This window comes from Mus caroli, chromosome 3, assembly GCF_900094665.2.
Source record: "Mus caroli chromosome 3, CAROLI_EIJ_v1.1, whole genome shotgun sequence".
In the NCBI taxonomy this organism is placed as follows: domain Eukaryota; kingdom Metazoa; phylum Chordata; class Mammalia; order Rodentia; family Muridae; genus Mus; species Mus caroli.
The window spans coordinates 4,702,803-4,708,828 of NC_034572.1; the positions used below are offsets into that span (position 1 = coordinate 4,702,803).

Sequence of the window (6,026 nt, forward strand, 5' to 3'; positions counted from 1 at the left end):
CCTCTCCTCTCCTCTCCTCTCCTCTCCTCTCCTCTCTTCTCTCCTCTCTCTCTCTTTCTCTCTCTCTCTGACTCTACTACCCTCTTAACTCCCCTCCCCATGCCCTGAATAAACTCTATTCTATACTATAAAAAAATTAGCTCACTTGTTACTAACATTTGTATACTTTTGTAATGCATACTAAAATAATATGATTTTTAAATCATCCAGCATGCCAATTAAATCATATTTACTAACAAATTCTCAAGAGGCACCATCCCAACCAAATCTGCTGGTGAATAAGACTGTCTGTCCTCCAAATTAGTGGGCATAACTCTGTTACAAAGGGATCAGAAATCTCTTCAACTTGAAACATTCCATCTGCTTCCTTTAACTCGGCAAACGCACGTGGTTACAGGAAATGCCAGCAGTGACCAAGACGGCAGGGAGATACAATTATATTGTTCACAAGTTTCCCATAATGCATTTCATTTGCCAGAGTGACTAGGGAATGACTGCTTATAAGAAAGAAAGAAAGAAAGAAANAAAGAAAGAAAGAAAGAAAGAAAGAAAGAAAACTTTTAGAGATCTTATAACTAAAGCCAGCTGAACTTCATTGACACCAGAATAAAAAAATCCTCCAAACATTTCATTACCAATATTTGTGTCTGAGGCATGCAATTAAAACAAAACAAAACAAAATTTGTACACAGCCAAAACTTGGGCAATGGCTTCATATCTTTACACAGAAAGCTAGGGGCATGGAGGCAGGGGTAAGGAAAAAAGAAGAAAAGAAGTGAGATTCATGCAATTTATGGGAAACTTTGGCAGTTATTAATCTACACGTTATTTCTTTATATAAGTTTTTCTTTGAATTATATAAGTTTTGCTTCTCTACTCTATGAATATATTGTCAAAAAACTATTTAGAGGCTGTCGTGGGTGTGTCCTGCAGCTCTAGCACTGAGAGTGTGACAGGAGGAGGAGGAGGACTGCAGACAAAGTCAGAGTGAGCCTGGGCAGTGTGTCTCAAAAACAGTTTGTAACAATCTGTTAAATATCCAATGTGTTTAAATAGATGGATAGAGGCAGAAGATAAATAATAGATGAGTAGGTAGATAGATGATAGACAGATAGATAGATAGGCAGATGATAGATGATTGATAAATGATAGACATGTAATTAGATAGATATATACCTATACATACATACATACATACATATACAGACATGATAGATAATTGATAGATGATGGTTAGATGATTGATAGAAGATTAGTAGATGATAGACAGGTAAGTAGATGATGAATAGATAGATAGATAGATAGATAGATAGATAGATAGATAGATAGATAGATAGATAGACATATAGAACTTTAGCAATAGATCCAATAGCAGCAAAAGCCCACTGACCCAAAACTAAATCCAATGTATTCCTTTTCACCAGACTACGTGCTTGCTTGTGGCAGGCTGAATCTGGCTTCAGCCAACACAAAAGAAGCATCCCAATCAGGGCAAGCATGTCCACAACATGAAGGACCTTGTGTGGCCAGAAGGCCCTGCATTTGAATCCCAGCTGTGCAGCCCTGAGTATAAGCCATTGAACCTTCTAAGCCTCAATTTCCTCCCCTAGAAGATGGGAGTGATCACACCTCCCCTCAGAGTTATGAACTATTCAAGTCTGTGGAAGAACACCTGGCATTTGACAAACGTGCAATATGAGCAACCATTTAAAGAGCTCACGCTATCCATTCAGTAAGAAAGAGAAGCAGTTGTGTGGGACAAGCTGACAGCAGCAGAACTGCACTGAAAGTCAAGTGAAGAGAGGATAAAGATCCAACACACTTTCTCTGGCAACTCTTGAATTCTACATCAATTACTGTAAATAAATAAGAAACAAAGCAATTCACACACAGCTAGAGGTCTGGCTCCAAACTTCAACAGAGAGCACCTGGTTTGGCGGCATGTGCACATTGCACGGGTCTGTGTGATGGTTGAAATTTAGTAGTCTGTAGACTAGAGGTAATTTGTTTCTTCACAGATTTGTCCAGGTGGCTTCAACATTGACCTTCCTTTGTATTTAGGAACAAACAGTTCAGTTTGTTTCCTGGATCTGCATTTCTGTCCCCAGATCCCCATACATCAATGGAGACCACAGCTTTCTCTCCTGAGGGAGGCAGGTGAGTCTCTTGGACCAGATTAACGAACACTAATGAATCAAACAGTCACAGTAAACGTAGGTGACAGATTCCCCCCCACCCCCCACCCCCCCAATGGATCTCCCCAGAGAATCAGAGACTTCACACATGCCTGCTCCCTTTGCTCTTAGCCAAATCTCATAGCTCCAGATCTACTGAGATTGCCATCATCAGGCCCCAGTGGCTCATTCCATCTCAGGAAGTCCCTAGTTGCGGAGCCATGATGGTTTTTCCACACCTCACTGTGGCCTGTGTGAGCTCACAAAGCCTAAGTACTTGGAGTCATTTGAATTCATTTACAAAGACCCGCACCTGGGGTAAGTGCGTGCCTGCTGGGATCCTTAGCTCTGGGTCCCACACTATGCTATTTCCAAACTCAACATACAAAAGCCTGTTAAGAAGAATACGCCTAGCCATCCCATAGTCTGGAAACAATAAGACCCTGTCCACTTCTCACTTGTGCCTCATTTTACCTATAGTAGAGCTACAGCCCTGCAGCCTCCAATGTTATCATCCCTTGGAGCCCATAAGACTCATTGACTAGAGGCCAAATCACAGTTTCTCACAGAGACCAAAATTGCTCTATTTCTCAGAAAGCTGCACTATTTTTTTTTATCTAAAACTGACTTGAAATGCTCCAAATGACATACAGTAGAACAACAATAATAACAACAAACTAAAATGTCCTCCACCCAATGACTTAAACTTCTTGGAAAAGAAATACGCTTGGCTGAGAAGAACATCTCTGGGGCTGAGAAGCTAGCAGCACGAAAAGAATACATTTTTACTATCAAGCAAGTTAGAAAACAATGGGTGAGGGACCAGGAGGATGGCTGGGGGGTAAGGTGTTTGCTGCACAAGAGTGAAAATCTGAGTCTGTATCCTCTGTACAGAGGTTGGTGGTCTGCAAGTGTAACCCAGCACTGCAGGCAAAAGAGGTGCAAATCCTGGGGACTTGCTTGCCTGCCAGCCCAGCTGAGCCAGCAAACTCCAAGTTCAGTGACAGATCCTGTCTCAAGCTATGAGATAGAAAGGGACTGAAGACGACGCCCAGTTTTGACCTGCCTCCATGTACACAGGCACATGTAGTGTGACTTTAAATCATATAGAAGGAGTCGCTACTCACAGAAGACCCATCTTCAGAAAGAAAAAGACACGAGTATAATTGTAGCATGATGCAATGGCTGCTGTAGGTGAAGCCAGGCAGACTGGTCCAGAAGCAAAGGCAAGGATCCACGCCACAGATGTTGGCAGTTTGACCCTACAGCCCACTTTCTTCTGAACCAAGTGCTCCAAGAGAGGGCAGGACATTGCAGGGCAGGATAACCAGCCTGGCTCAACTTGCAGAGTGCCCAGCTTCATCTCACCACTTCCTGTGACCCTGTTAGAAATAGTCTCACCTGTGCCCTTTTCAAAACCCAGAGATGATCCAAGACAAATTCTCTGCCATTCATCTGTCCAGGAAGTCTTCTAGCAGGGTCTTCCCATAGGCAAGAAATGGCAAAATCGATGTTTTTAAGTTGAAAGAAAGAAATGATACACGCTCCCAGAAAAAAAGAGAGTAGGAGCGTGTCCTGAGGGAAAGGATGGAAGATCCATTTGAAGATTCATTTTCAAGTAGATAGAGAGAAAGCTGTAGAGAAGTCAGTGCCGAAACTGGGTTCCCTGAAGACAAACCGGTATCTGAATGTCTCCGCCTCCTAACAGCCTCAGTCCTTCTGCAGTACAGCTGTATCTCCTGCCTACTGGGTGGCCAAGGACTGACACAGAAGAAAGTGGATAAGCTGGCGACACAGGCAGCTCAGTGGAGTAGGGGTTGTGCCAGGGGCCAAAGGTACTTGGAGAGGCGAGCTCTGGGAATCAGCAAAGGACTTCAACTTAACAAGAAATCCCAAAATAACAGCCCATTCCATGACCAACCACACAGAATTCATCACAGAACAGTCAAAATACAAACTGCTGTCTTCCACACAAAGACAATGCTGTAAAGTAAACTTACAAAAGAGTTCTCCTCAATCCCACAGCTGCCTGTGATGATCAGTCTGCAGGGTCACCTTGATGGGCATGTCTGAGGGAACACTTGCAGAGAGGTTTAGCTGATGGGGGGAGACCCACTTTGAACATGGGCGGCACCAGATTCTATGGGCTCGGGTCCCAGACTGAACTTTTTTTAAAGACTTTGTTTTTGTTTGCAGGGTTGTTTGTTGTTTTTTGTTTGGGAAAAGTTTTTGTTGTTTTGAAGGAGAAAGGAGCTGAGCGCTGGGCTCTCTGCTTTCTCCCTATGGATACAATGTGTCCAGATGAATCCTCCTGTTATCACCACCATGGGCACTTGCAGGCGGCCTCCCCAATGTGAGGCAAAATGCAGTCTTCTATCCTTAGGCTCTTTGTAGGTATTTTGCTACAGCAATGAGAAGGCTAGGTAGTTCACCATTCTTCTAAATAAACAGAATTTAGACTGCTAACTTGAACGGTGCCAGGTTGCCATGTTTCCCTCAGCCCCCAGGGCCCTCCCAGCAGCTCTGCAAGGCATAAGGCACCACATGAGGAGTGCCAGCAGGCCACTAAGTCTTGTAACCCGCATTGGTCACACAGTGGTCAGAGCGTAGAACAGCCACAGGCCCAGCAGCTAAGCTAGCAGTGTTGGAAAAACAGTCAGGGCTCAAATTTAGGGACACTAGCAAGGATAAAATAAAGCAGCCTGGGGCAGGGGCAGCCCCAACACACAGTGTATAAAGGGCTCACGGGCAGGGGAGAGATTTGAGTGAATTGCAGGCTATAGTTTGACCAGCATTCTACCTAGAATTGAGCACAGGTCAAGCATCCACATCCAAACTAAAAGAACTTTGGGAGTTCCAGGCAAGGGACATGTCCCGACTTCTCCAAATATGCACCAAAGGACACCAGAAGCTTTAGGGAGCCAGCATTCACTGAGGTCATCCCCGAGCAGAAGGGAGGATTCAGAAACCATCCGTATTGTGGGAAGCAGGCTGGGGCTGGGAAAGTCAGTGCAGGTGTCCTGGCTTAGCACACAGAAGCAAGGGACAGGGAAGCCTATTGCAATTCCCTGGGCAGGGCAGGCAGGGCAGGCAGGGCAGCACCTCGGTCCTTAGCAGAATGACAAAGGGACAAGTATCCTCACTGTGTCTGGATGTGAGGGAGGCCTTGCCAGGGCTGCTTAATTGCTTCCTGTCTCCAGTTAGAGTGCTCTGGGAAGGAGGTAGGGTCCTGGCTGCAGGTGGGAAACCTGTGTGGCCAGCTGTGAGAGCTGGAGAAGCTGCTTCAGGGGAAATGGCGTGCAGGCTGGGAGGGACACCCAGAAATAAATCCTTGCATGTCCTGGAGAAGTAGACTGTGGGGAAGCAGTGTCCCCCAGACCCCCACCCCTGCTTTATTTCACTTCCTATTTCTTTCCTCACAGGCAGCCAGATACAGGCAGGATGGGCTGTCTAAAGAAGGAAGAAATGAAAACAACCCAGAGGAGGTCATGTCCTGTTGGAAGCAAAATAAGCACAGAAGGTAGAGGGCTCACTCTGGTGAAGGCACCGTGATATGGGGCCAGAGGGACTGCAGCGATCTTCCATCCTGGAGTGCTGAACTCAACCACAAACTCCCTTGCTTGGAAGAAATGAGCAACCACTTCCATCCTGGCTGCTGAAAGCATAGGTTTCTTTCACTGCATTTCTTCACAGCCTTATCCTAAGAGCCAAGCTTGGACTCAGTAACCTGGGAGCCAGAGTTTGGGGTTTTATTCTTGACACACTTGCTTAGTGCACAAAGAGGACCAGTCCTGGAGAAAACAGAACCATAGTGCCCCAGGCTCGATGCTGTTTCCAGCTCCAATTGTCTGT

The 6,026-nt window shown here is 45.3% G+C and overlaps 1 long non-coding RNA gene across 1 annotated transcript; it reads left to right on the plus strand.

Moving 5' to 3' along the window:
* Positions 1-1,734: 1,734 nt before the first annotated feature.
* Positions 1,735-5,734, plus strand: LOC110290705. Its single transcript, XR_002377500.1, has 3 exons — positions 1,735-1,858; positions 2,019-2,157; positions 5,597-5,734. It is a non-coding gene; the product is annotated as an uncharacterized LOC110290705 (long non-coding RNA).
* Positions 5,735-6,026: the final 292 nt, after the last annotated feature.